Here is a 14,336-nt window from a genome sequence, read left to right on the forward strand (position 1 = left end):
TGAACAATGCAATGGACAGTCATAACTCTAGGTACAACTGATTTTAGATGAGCTTGAAATCCGCAATATCGTCCAACCATGGATGCAGATCTGTCGGTTGCACATGCCACAATGTTTGTCAAAGGGATGTTTTTCTCATAAAAGCTCTTCAGCCTTTTTAAATATCGAAGAATCTTTTGTGTCGGTGGCTAAATTTTGAGCAAATTGAAAAAACGATATGAGTTTGTCGGCTTTATCCAAATGAATTTTTACCAAATGGTCTTTCAGTCAGGAAGGCTTCATCGCTTCATTTGAAAATGTTTTCTCACAAAGAAGACAAAACAGAAGCTGTACGGTGGAAGGAGATGGAATGAATCCCAATTTTAGGTATTTCGTGGAATATTGGTGACACTTCCTCTTCTCGGCCATGTTGAGAAGTGTTTGAAATGAAAGGCACTAACTGCAAATTAAACTTTCGACTGCACTGGAACACTATAAAACATCACCCCTTTTTCTACCTCTCCCAAAATGAAATCACCCCCTGGGGGGCGATATCGCCCAGGTTAAGAACCACTGTTCTAGGCCATTCCCATGTCCTCTATAGGATGGTGCGCTTTGATGCTTCAATCCCAGGATTTTCTGTGATATCAGGAGGCTTATGACACTTGTTGGCAAGTTTATGTAACCAGTAAGGACTCCCTCCTCACTGGCTTTGGTAAGATGCCAGGCTGATAGGACATAATGGGAAAGCTTGGTCTCTTCCACTCACATAACCATTGAATTGCCCTTCTGGGGTGCTGGGAATATTGGAATCCATGCTTTAGGCAGAAACGGTGAACAGAGGCAGATAAGAGGCAGAGAAAAAAACAACAACACTGAAAAGCTAGTATATTAAAAAATAACACTGAAAAGCTAGTAAAAGCTTTACATTGTTACTGCATCTGAAAGTGTTACTCTGGTACTCACTTACTGATTTTCAACAGATTAACTCTGCCCAATCACGTAGAATTTAAAAGAAAAATTTCACCACTGAACTTACACCAACCTGATACCATTGAGCCTATATTTGGAGTGATGCGAGCTGAGTTGAATTCACAGCACCAAAGGGTAACATTCTATTAGCACAAAAGACAGCAGGGTACAACCTGGGAAGGTTGCCAGTTCGTTTATGAAGTTGTGCAATATATCCTGGAGGAAATCTAAGAGTCAATATTGATTTGACAGCACACAATAAATTAATGTATTAAATGAGAATGTGGGAACAACTAAGAATTCTAATGGATCAGCCACTGAAAATGAACAGGTAGCGTTAGGCAACAGCTAGGAAGATCAAAGCAATTTTAGGTTGCATTAGCAGAAGCACTGTGTCCAGATCAGAGGACAGAATAGTTCTATTATGTTCTTCACAGGTTATAATGCATTTGTCCAGTTGCTTATCCAATTGTGGGCACCAACGCTTCCAGATAAGGTTCTATGATGGACTAGTTATCTCTGAAGATTTGTAGATGGTGCTACAGCAGTGAATGGCAGCCAGTAGAAGTTTCTGGCTAGTGAAATATTTCCAGGTAAGTTTATAAGTTTATAAGTTTAAGTTTAATAACATTTATATGCCACCCCAAAATACAAAAATACAAAATAATCAAAAAATAAAAGTAAGATACAGGGAAGAAAAATAGATATAAAATACAATACATCATGCACTCCATTCTGAATGGGGCTGGACCATATTTTTGGGGTCAACAGCCCCAGGCCTGCTGGAACAGCCAGGTTTTAATGGCTTTCCGGAAGGCCGAGAGAGTGGGAAGGGTCCGGATCTCTGCGGGTAGATCATTCCACAGGGCCGGGACAGCTACAGAGAAAGACCTCCCCTGAGTAGTCACCAACCGGCATTGCCCGGTCGATGGTAACCGGAGAAGGCCCAGCCTGTGGGATCTTATGGGTTGTTGGGAGATATGTGGCAGGAGGCGGTCCCGCAGATATCCAGGTCCAAAGCCATGTAGGGCTTTAAAGGTAACGACCAGCACCTTGAAGCGCGTTCGGAGACCGATGGGAAGCCAGTGCAGCTCACGGAGGATAGGTGTAACATGGGTGTACCTAAGTACACCTGATATTGCTCGCGCGGCCGCATTCTGGACCAATTGTAGTCTCCAAACACTCTTCAGGGGCAGCCCCAAGTAAAGCGCATTGCAGTAATCAAGCCTAGAGGTGACGAGAGCATGAGTGACAATTTGAAGTGCCTCCCGGTCCAGGTAGGGCCGCAACTGGTGCACCAGGCGAATCTGGGCAAAAGCCCCCCTGGTCACAGCTGACAGGTGGTATTCTAATGTCAGCTGAGAATCCAGGAGGACACCCAAGTTGCGGACCCTCTCTGAGGGGTGAAGAGTTTCTCCCCCCAGGCTAAGAGATTTCCGTAGACCCCTCCTCCCCTCCCACGGCCCCCAATCTCCTTGGCAGGCCCTTTACCCCATGCACTCTGAGCCGAGGGGCGGGTCCGGGCCCCCACCCACTTCTGCTTCTGCACCCAGTGGGGGGGGGCACCGGGCCGCACTCTCGGTCCACTCATATATGCAGTCATTCCCAGCATGCATACCCCACTATAGCAATAAAAGCATAAATTACAGCAAAGAGCAAAAATGTTTAAAATTAGTTTAAAAAGTGGGATCATTCACTAGCAAGCATACCACAAGCATTCCACATACAAGAGCAGTTCGCGCGATGTTAGGAGTTGTTCAAGCAGTTCTTAGCGTTTGAGCTGGTTAAAATGGTTGAAACCCAGCAATGGCCCGCAGGAGGCGTACAGGGGGTGTCTCGTTTCCCTTTCTCCTGTAGGCCTGGGAAGGTCCAAAGGGTCCGGGGCAGTTGAGGGGTGGCAGAGGGCCTTCCTACATGCTGTGAGCACCCCCACTCATCCAGAGTCCAAGGCACTGTAATGGGTGGAATTAAACAAGTGCTGTCCAAGATGGTATTCCAAGAGCAGTCGCAGATAATGATGGTCAAAGCTGAGGCAACAAATCCAGAGGTCCTGGGGTTACGGTTAGAGGAGGCTGGATATTCAGAAGCCCGGATAGCAAAGAGCCAAATGACAAGCAGGGGGGGGGTAGAAAAAGGCTCCACAGCAGCGATGGTGGGCTGAGGGAGAAACTCACCCAGGGAAGAAGTCCAATCAAGCAACAAACGGAAGAGAAAGGAGGCAGCGTTGATGCAAAGGCCGAGCCAAACAAAGAGGGGGGGGAAGGGGTGTCTGGAAGGGCCATGGTGGTGGCAAATATAGCCAGCTGCCCAATTCGTCCAACCTCGGCGGGCGCACAGGTCGTTCTCCCCTTCTCCGGGGTGGTGGCAATCCAGAAAGGTCCCCAGGCACTCACCAAGGGTCAAAAGATGTTGCAGGCGCCGAGAGTTGGTAGAAAACGCTGCCATCGCCCACACGCCACCTCCATCACACGGCATAGATCGTTTCAAAACCGCTGATGGTTGCAAGACCTGAGATCGTCCGGTAAGGTAAGGTAAGAAGATGGGCTGCTGGGGGTTCGCAGCGGTTCGGGAGATCCTCTAGCTAAGATTCTGTGTAGTTCAGAGAACCTCAAATCCAACTCATGGCTGGCTGCGCCCAACCCACCCATCCCAGGAGCCCCGCACATCCCATTTTGGATGGAGGTAATTGCTGGGTGTGCACAGAGACTCAGGGAGGATGAAAAGTGGGCCTACTGGAAGTTCGCAAAGGCCTGAAACAGTCTCATTTCCAGCCTCCAGAGGGTCTCCAGAGCCTGGCGGACTATTTTCGCCCTCCTGGAAGCTCGACAAAAAGCTTCCGGAGCCCAGAGAGGGCAAAAATGCCCCTCCCCCCCTGTGGTGCAGGAGGCTGACTACACCACACCCACCATGGCCATGCCCACCCAGCAACCAAGCAGAGAACCTCTTGCTAAAATTTTTGAAGCCCATCCTTGAAGAAGGAGTATGAAAAGCTGAAGAAGGACCAGCCCTGAAGGAAGAGCTAGAGAAGATGTAGAAAGTAAAGACCAGAATGGTTCCAGTGATGGATGATGCAGTCATTGCTCCAACAGATCTCGGGAACAATACAGAGCTCTCTGTCCAGATGAGGCACTATACAGAACCCTGAATTTCCCAAGCTTTGTTAAGAGATTAAGGAAGACACTGATCACCCATAGGGGAAATATATATTATACATTACCTTGTTACATTACCTTATGTTCCATTATATTATGTTAATACATCAAATGAGGTAGGCAAATTGTTCATGCTAAAGAAAAGATGGATATGACAGCAATAAATATCTCAGACTAAAAACCAGTATGGGGCAGTGGCTAACGTATCAGGCTAAAAACTGGAAGATGGAGTTCTAGACCCACTTTAGGCACAAAATCATCTGGGTGACCTTGGGCCAGTTCCTCTGCCTCAGCCCTAAAAGAAGACAATGGCAAACCACTTCTAAAAGCTTGGCAAGAATTTGCCTTCTAATTGATAATCTGTAATTCTTCACCCTGCAAGTGAGTTGAGGTGTTTGCAACCAAAATTATTCCACATGACCCAATTAAATCTGTCATGCAAATAAGGCTTGTGTTGCAACCTTTACCTTATGTATATAGACATGCAGTATACACCGTTTAATTGGAGGCATCTCATAAAATAATTTACCATCAATAAATATTGGAGTTGTTAATTAACAAAAACATTCTTCTGTCTCCCTTTTTTTCACCATGTTTATATTTTTGCACTTTCCATATTGGAGTATTTGGGAACCTCTTGATTATTAATGAAGCTTGCAAGATTTACATTAGGTGTGGATCAGCTAGGGAAGCTTTCCATTTGACTTTGTACATGTCTTGAATAAATCCACTTTGGCACTGGATTTGGGATTCTGCCTTATTCCCCATGAGACGTCAAACTCATCCAACAAGAGACATGGAGAGCAAAACTGACAGAACTTATTCCACTAGTCACTTCTTATTTTTGGCACATATTCTGACTGATCTCTTTGGTTCAGATATGCTTTTAAAAAGCTTTTTCTGTATAAATCCTATATTATGCTTAAATCTGTTCCCTAATTTCTTGCCAGTTTCTAGATTTCTTTTTCTGTTAAAAGGATTTCTACATTTGGTTGGTTGGTGGGTTGATAATGTTCTAGGCATTTCCTTCTGGATGAGAAATTGGTGAGAGTTTGATTTGTTTCTTTTTTTTTTTCAGTTACACATTTCTGAGTAATTCTTTAGCCTCTCTAGATACCTCTACTTTATGAGGTAAATATTTTCCTCATGAGATTTTTCCTTCTGGGTGTAATTCAAATATGGGAAGTCAAGGAAGCTGTCCAGTTATGGAAGATGAGAACCAGTGGTGGGTTCCTACCAGTTCAGACTACCGGTTGAACCGTTAGTGGTTTGGCGGTCTGGGTCGCTGGAACCGGCACCGACCCAGGCCTGCAACATCCCAGAACCAGTTCTCTGGGTGGTGCCATAGGTGCCACCATCTTGTTTTTTTGCTTCTGCACATGTGCAGAGCAATTTTATTGCACTGTGCATGCACACACATGAAGAGCGCATGCACAGCACGGCCACAAGCAGGCCAGCGGTAGTGACCGCTGGAACCAACCCCTGGTGAGAATGCTTCTTTATTAAGTGCAAGCTACTTTCTGTGACTAGAAAAGAGACAACCGTCTTTCACTGAATTTACAATGATGTCCCTAAACATTTTTTTCTCATTTTTTTAAAAAAAACCACTGAGAAAAATGCTCCATGAAAATGAGTTGAAAATAGATGCAGAATAAATATTGGCCGAGTTCTAATAAATAACATCTGCAGCGAAGCAAAATAATGAAGAAAAGCTTTGTTTCCTGAAGCATTTTGTTCTCATGTGTTGCCTAGTGTTATGGACGCCGATTTGTTTGTTTTTCCTGATGCAGCAGTACTTTCTTCATTTTGTATTTTTCTCTTATACCGTATTTGTGCTGGACCATTAAAGCATAAAACATTATGCTGAAATGGAACAAAAGCTTTCTGATGATACCCACCATTTTAAATCATTGAAATGTTCTTTGAAGCACACTCCTTGAAATATTGATTTAGCACAATGCAAGATGTACCAAGATTGGCAACAGTCATTCAACTGCTCTTCATAATCCCAATGACATTATATCAAGGAATTATAATATATCAGGATAATAGAAGCTGGCAAACAAAGAGCAAGAGATGAAAGGGAAAGAAAGACTGAGGAGGCAAAAAGCTGAAATATTATGATTAGTAATGTCTGTGAGAGGATTTTATTTAATCAAGGCCATATCATTGTTTAGGATCTGCTGATTTGACCTGTCAACCCATCAGATTTAAGCAGGCAGTATTACTCATACTTCTTCTGCTAAGAATCAGAGTGGACTATTTTTATTTTTGCAATACATTTTATCATTGCGGTGCAAATAAGACGTTCATGGGCCACAAATTGCAAATGGCGTACAAATCCAACCCCACTTTTTGGGGGAGGAGCAATCTTAGCAGCTCTTGGGAATATATTAGAAAAAATAATCAAATGGACTTAAGGCAACAGCAGAGAGCAAAACAAAAAAAATGTTCTACTAAAATCCTCCCAATAGAGAAATTGGCACTACCCTCTTGTCTGGGGTCATAATGTTATGGCTCTGCTCGTTCTGCAGTCCCAACTGCTAAAAATGAATTAAGAAAAGAAAACCTCTTGGCTGAAGTATACCTATTTCAGTGGATCCCGGAGGCCCCCTTGGTTTACCGAGGAGCTCCGGGAGAAGAAACGCCGGAGGAGATGCCTAGAGCACCAGTGGAGGTCCGATAAGTCCGAGGCGAACCGAGCACTTCTAACCACCTGCACCAAGGACTACGTTCGAGCATTAAGAACTGCCAAAAGATCATACATTTCTGCCTTGGTTGCGTCCGCCGAGTCACGCCCAGCCGCCCTGTTTAGGATAACCCGCTCCCTCCTTAACAGGAGGGATGCGGGAGACCCCTTGCAGGGTAGGGCTGAGGACTATGCTCAATTCTTGGCGGACAAAATAGCTCGGTTTCGGTCGGACTTGGACTCCACCGCAGTAGATCCAGCCGAGACACAGGAGGACCGCTTGGCAAATCATCTCTGGGTTGAGTTCCAGGATGTTGCCTCTGGGGATGTGGACAAGGCCATTCGAGCTGTAAGTGCCTCCACCTGTATTCTGGACCCGTGTCCCTCCTGGCTGGTTGCCAACAGCAGGGAGGTGACACATGGCTGGATCCAGGCGGTCGTGACCGCCTCCCTTCGGGAGGGGCACTTCCCCGCCGTACTTAAAACGGCGGTGGTGAGACCCCTCCTGAAGAAACCATCCTTGGATCCAGCCATTTTAAACAACTTTCGTCCTGTCTCCAACCTCCCCTTTATCGGGAAGGTTGTTGAGAAGGTGGTGGCCTTCCAGCTTCAACGGGCCTTGGAGGAAGCTAGTTATCTTGACCCCTTCCAGTCCGGCTTCAGACCTGGTTACAGCACAGAAACCGCTTTGGTCGCATTGACCGATGATCTCTGGAGGGCCAGAGATGGAGGCTATGCATCCATCCTGGTTCTCCTTGACCTCTCAGCGGCTTTCGATACCATCGACCATGGTATCCTTCTGCGACGACTGCGGGAGGTGGGAGTGGGAGGCACTGTTTTACGGTGGTTCTCCTCCTACCTCTCGGACAGGTCGCAGTCGGTGTTGGTCGGGGGGCAGAGATCGTCCCTGAGGCCCCTAACATGTGGGGTGCCACAGGGTTCGGTCTTATCCCCCCTACTATTTAACATTTACATGAAACCGCTGGGCGAGATCATTCGGAGGCACGGGATAAAATACCACCAATATGCGGACGATACGCAACTGTATCTGTCCGCCCCGTGCCAACTCAATGAAGCGGTGGACGTGATGAACCAGGGTCTAGAGGCCGTTAGGAACTGGATGAGCGCTAACAAACTGGTACTCAACCCGGACAAGACCGAGTGGCTGTTGTGCTTCCCTCCCAATAATTTGGCGAATGTACCAACACTTAGGCTGGGGGGTCAAATTTTACACCCCTCAGATAGGGTCCGCAACTTAGGAGTCCTCCTGGACCCACAGCTGACTTTTGACCACCAGCTGTCAGCTGTGACCAGGGGGGCATTTGCCCAGGTTCGCCTGGTCCGCCAGTTGCGGCCCTACCTAGACCGGGAGGCTCTCACAACAGTCACTCGAGCCCTTGTGATCTCTAGGCTGGAATACTGCAATGGGCTCTACATGGGGTTGCCCTTGAAGTGCATCCGGCGACTACAGTTAGTCCAGAATGCAGCCGCGCGAGTGATAGTGGGCGCACCGCGGTTCGCCCACGTTACACCTGTCCTCCGCGAGCTGCACTGGCTACCTGTTGGTCTCCGGGTGCGCTTCAGGGTACTGATGACCACCTTTAAAGCACTCCATGGTAGTGGATCTGGGTACTTGAGAGACCGCCTCCTGCCGATTACCTCCCTTCGACCAATTCGATCGCACAGACTGGGCCTCCTCCGAATCCCATCTGCCAGTCAATGCCGACTGGCGACTACACGGAGGAGAGCCTTTTCTGTTGCAGCTCCGACCCTGTGGAACGATCTCCCCGCTGAGATCCGTACCCTCACCACCGTCCAGACCTTCCGCGCAGCCCTCAAGATCTGGCTCTCCCAGCAGGCCTGGGGATAGGTTCCTAATTCACCCGCCCGAGTGTTTGATTGTTGAACGAAAGTTGCGTTTTACTATTTTTTTCTTTGTTCACATTTTGTTTTGTTTTTGATGTTGCACTTCCCTCCCTTGTGATTGTGAGCCGCCCTGAGTCCCCTCAGGGAAAAGGGCGGCCTATAAATTTTAATAAATTCAATTCAATTCAATTCAATTCAAAGGAACTGCTACTACTTGGACCAGTGGTGTTGTGGCCCAGCAGGCGCCGTTGGAGCTGCCGATGGACTCCGATAGCGAGGACCCCTATGAGTCTGCTATGGAAGATGTGGAGGACCCAGGGCAGGGTTCAGACTCAGAGCAGGGACCAGAGAGGCTGGTTGGCCACCAGGAGGCACCTGAGGCATGGAGCAGTGGGGAAGATCAAAGGGAGTTTGTCCCTGACACGAGGCAATGGAGGGCGGAGAAACAGAGGCAGCAGTTAAGGAGACAGACTCATAAGAGATAATCAAGCTCAGGTGGTTGTGGCTTGGCCCCTCCCAAGAGAGTATATAAGAAGAGACTTTGGGAGGAGTCCTTTTGCAGGACACAACCGTTCGTACTAATCTGGAGAACTCCTTGTCTGGTCTGCCTTGTGTTCCCGTATCTGTTAGCGTCTGGGTTGCTGCCAACATCTTGCCAGTGAGTCGTGTCTGGGCTTTCAACCAACAGGATTATAATTGCTGTGTATAAAGAGTGGCAAACAGCTAAGCCTGTGTCTGCGTTCATTACCGGACAGAGGGGGCCAGAACAAGTGGTGGGATGTTGCTGGTTTAACAACTGGTTCAGTGAGTGCATGCTTTGTGCAGCACTGAAAATGGAGCATTTAGAAGCTCAGCTGCTTACGTTCCAAGTCAGCAACAGTAAGTAGAATTGGGAGGGAGAAGCCAGCTGTGCCACATTATTGACATAAGCTACAAAGCAGGAAATAAAGGACAGGATAAGGCAGGGGCAGATGGACAGGGACAGCTGATTGTCAATGCTACTGGTTCACCCAAACCGATCCAAACTGGCTGAATACGACCTCTGACTTGAACGGAGAGAGACTGAAAAATCTAGGTTGCAGATTAGATTGGGGAGTAGAGGAAAACATTCTGGAAGCTCTCAGTGACAAATCCCATCCGTGTTCTTGCCAGGGTAAACTACATGAATATGTCTTTAAAATCAGGGAACCAACCTTGACTTAAAGAAAATTACTTTCTGTGCTATGGGTTACTAAATTATTTTATTATTATATCATATCCATGCGTATATCAATGGAAGGTGACAAACTATCACAATTCTGAGCATCATAAGAGGATATTGTAACATGGAGAAAGGGGTGATGTAATTATCTGAGAAGACCAAGACCAAATCATGTCTGGATGATTATATCAGAATGTATGACGTAATGGACAATTCATTTGTATATAGTAGGGGTTTTCAAACTTGCTTTGACACATTGTCATCACATGATGTATTGTGATTTTTCCCCCTTTGCTAAACCAGGGGTGGGCATGGCTAGCCCTTGACACATCTGGCCTGTGAGTTGTGAGTTGGATACCCCTGCTATATAGTACATAGTGTAAAGAAGTAGAGATAAACAATAATTTGGGATCAAGCACATATTAAGTACGAGACCTTATTCAGGTTCAATCAATCAGAATAGAGCTGGAAGGTACTTTGGAGGTCTTCTAGTCCAACCCACAAGAGACCCTATGCTCTCTTTCTTAACCACAGATGGAAACAAAAAATCTAGAATAGAATAGAGAAGAGAATAGGATAGAATAGAATTCTTTATTGGCCAAGTATGATTGGACACACAAGAAATTTTTCTTTGGTGCATATGTTCTCAGTGTACACAAGGAGACTAAAATACATTCATTAAGAATCAAAAGATACAACACTTGGTGATAGTCAAGCTATCAAATCGTACTAGTAAAAAAATAAAAACAATATAAATTGAAAGACCAAGCAACATGGTTATAGTCATAAGTGGGGAGAGATAGATACTAGGAAGGAAGAGAAGAATAATAGTAACACAATCTTGGTAAATTATTTAACAGTGTTGTGAGAATTAGTTGTTAAGCAGAGTGATGGCATTCAGGAAAAAACTGTCCTTGTGTCTAGTTGTTCTGGTGTGCAGTGCCCTATAGCATCTTTTGAGGGTAGAAGTTGAAACAATTGATGTCCAGGATGTGAAGAGTCTGTAGATATTTTCACACTAGAACTAAATAGAAGTTTAACAGAGTATACTTGCATTATAGAATATTTAAGGAAATTGGGAGACTAAAGGAAATTCATAACTAAATATATACCATTCCAGGATCATTGTTTACTTGTTCAGTCTCAAGAAGAAAAAAATACCTTAGACAATTACATAAACAGAATGAAATCTTCATAAATTTTCTGAAGTTCAAGAAATATAGAAGTCAAGGATAGTTTTACAGTATTAGAAAAAGTTATAGAGAGCCTCCCAAACCATTCCCAAATTTGAGTTATGTTGTTAATTTCACACTGGAGTGAGAAGCTGGGCATTGCACATAAGTATACATTTTTTTAAAAATCTTCATATCATGAATGAGGATAGAGGATAACATAAAATGCTCTCATGACTTTCAACATGACAAAAGAACGCCCCTGATAAATAGCAGCTTGTTTTTATGAAAGCAACTATGAAGAGTACAAGATAAGGGGAAATAATAAAAATGCTTATAGAAAATTAAATGTGTTGAGTTGCAAAATAACAGGACAAAAGGGAAATGGGTACTTTAATTCAAATGAAAGTATTTCATCCTACCACTGCTATAAGGTTGCCTTATAGCAACCACTTTATGTATCATGTTAAAGGACAACACATGCATTTTTAAGGTTCAATCCTACTCTTTAAATGTATTAAAGTAAATTGGTTGATAAGGTTTATTCTAAAATTAACTAGCCAGTTGAGAAGAATTTTCAATCTTCCAATTCTTAGATTTTGGCTTCTTATATTGTACCTATAGAAAGGAAAATTGAAATGACTGGAGCTTTTGGGTATTATAGTCCAACAGGTTATTACCATGTTACCAAGGTTGGACAACTCTTTCTTGAAGGTTATCTAGCATGTTTAATATTTTAACCCTATTCATAATGTAGTTTGAGCACCAAACTAGCTAACAAGTAGATATTACTATCCTAATATTTTTTAAAGATTATAGTGTAAAGGATTAGTTTACCATTTATTAATATCGTTATTATAAATCAACATGATGATAAATATTTCAAGAACAGAAAGAATATTCCTAGGCAACAGTAAGAGTTTAACTGCAGCCTTCTCCAAACTCCAGAAATTTTACGATTATAATACACAGAATTTCTAGACAGCATATAGCAATCTACTATCAACAAATCTGAAGGGTGCCATTAGCCTGGACTCCAGAGAAAGGCTCCTTTACCAAGAAGCACTGCAACCAAGAAATCAGATGATGTTTCCAATTTTCTCTTATACATTGATTGTATTGTATGTATTTGTATATTTTTGTGATCCACTCCTGGATCATCTTATCCATATTAGGAATGTACTGAGTTGAGCATGTTCACATTTCCCCTCTTGCTATTCCTACAGTGCTCAATCAATAGCCTTCTTCAAAGGACCACACATTTTTGGGTGGGCAATAATGATAAACAACATCTCCTTACTGGGTGCTGAGACACATTTGCAAGATTTGTTTGAGATGAAACCAGTGGTGGGTTTCAAAAATTGTTCGAACCTACTCTGTGGGTGCGGCCTCCTTTGTGGGAGTGGCTTGCTGCTCATGTGACCGGATGGGAGTGGCTTGCCGCCCATGTGACCAGATATGAAGATGCCGACGACACTTGTCAGAACCACCTTAAATTACCTCACACATAGCACTGGCATGCATAAGAATATGATGCAAACTTGTTTTTGAAAAGGCATCTTTGGTTTGCGTTAAAACAACTTCAACACACGCAATGTTCTGATTGCACCACAAACGCAGTAGTCATCCTTACCTTTCACAGAGGCACTGAGTTTTATAAATATGAGCATGATAGTGTAGAATAATCATATCCAAGGACCAGTGGTGGGTTTCAAAATTTTTTGGAACCTCTTCTGAAGGTGTGGCCTGCTTTCCACTGGTAGAACCTCTTCTAACCAGTTCGGTAGATTTGACGAACCAGTTCTACCGAATAGGTGCGAACTGGTAGGAACCCACCTCTGGATGAAACCATTCATATTCAACCTGACTTAAATACTACTTTGGAAGAACCTTGCAAAGATGATTCAGATGATGTCTTGTGGGGCACATGGGGTAACCTGGAATTCTTTTGAGCTTGTAGAAATCAATAAAGTGGAAAGGATTATTTTAGCAGCATCTCTGCCACTGGTGAGCTTGATCCTTGTGCAGCTTGCTTCTGTTGGATGGTTGGACAGGATATGTGCTATTTCAAAGGTGATGACTGTTTTCCTTGAAGGAAAACTGTAACCCGGTTTTAGTCAAGTCCCTGAAGACTGCAAAACTTTTATAACTGTTTTAATCAGTTCAAATCTTCATCATTCTTCCAAAGCCATGAACATTTATGACAGAAAGATTGTGGGATAATATTGTTTGAAGGCTCCATTGTTCAAGATACAATGCAAATGCACTCATGGAAACAAGTTAAAGTACCAATGAAATGGTAGTAAAATGTGCTCGGCTGGAATTCAAATCAGCAAACGGATATGGTAGAAAAAAATCTTGAATGCAACTAAGAATATTAAAATAAAATATGTATTTATTTTTAACAATGTATATGGTTGCTCATCTGTGCTAATAACTCTTGGTGGCATACAAGAATTAAAACCAACAATCATCAACAATGTGCAATTACAGAATAGGACAATAAAAACTCAATGCTATAGCTTAATGCTTATACTAGTAATCAGGATATTAAACGTAAGAACAAAATGTGAATATACTATAAATCAGCCTTTATTTTGCTGCAAGGTATAGATTTTTATAAAATACAACTTCTTGCAAAATATTTGTCAAGTTCCTAGTCTACCCAAAACCCAAACAGTCTCATTTCCAAATATGAACTAGAACAAGGGTGTCAAACTCACAGCCCACAGGCCAGATGGGACACATGCTGGCCACCCCCATCCCCAGTTCAGTGAAAGGAAAAAATGTGGTGTCACGACATCATGTCACGACAACGGGATGCCACGAGTTTGATACCCATGAACTAGAACCAACATTGTAATCTTCTGGTTTCTGGCATGCATGCGTACAACGAAAACCAGAAGATCATCTTCCTGGCACGCGCATGCACACTGGGCAGCTGCTCTTCCAGTTTCTGCCATGCACATGCTTGTGCTAAAAAGGTTCGCCAACACTGATCTAAACCTATCACCAATATCTTTATTGCAAACAAACTGATATTTTTTTAGCTTTTTAAACAATATTTAATTTTTTTTCAAACATCAAACATCTTCTTCCTTCACCCCTATCCATTTAAGCATACATGCACTTCAGTTTGGTGGGATACTGACTTGAATAAAGAACTCGTATGGATATTTTTGAAATATTGAAGTGCCACAAATGCATACTCACTCACTCACTCGACGCCTCTTCACCCAACGTGGGTATAGGCGACTTCCATGGAAATTTATGGCGATCCATGGAAGCTGTTTCGGCTGGATATA

The sequence above is a fragment of the Thamnophis sirtalis genome, unplaced genomic scaffold (assembly GCF_051295495.1).
Source record: "Thamnophis sirtalis isolate CommonGarterSnake01/CBP01778 unplaced genomic scaffold, rThaSir2_p1.2 scaffold_10, whole genome shotgun sequence".
NCBI classification, from domain to species: Eukaryota; Metazoa; Chordata; class Lepidosauria; order Squamata; family Natricidae; genus Thamnophis; species Thamnophis sirtalis.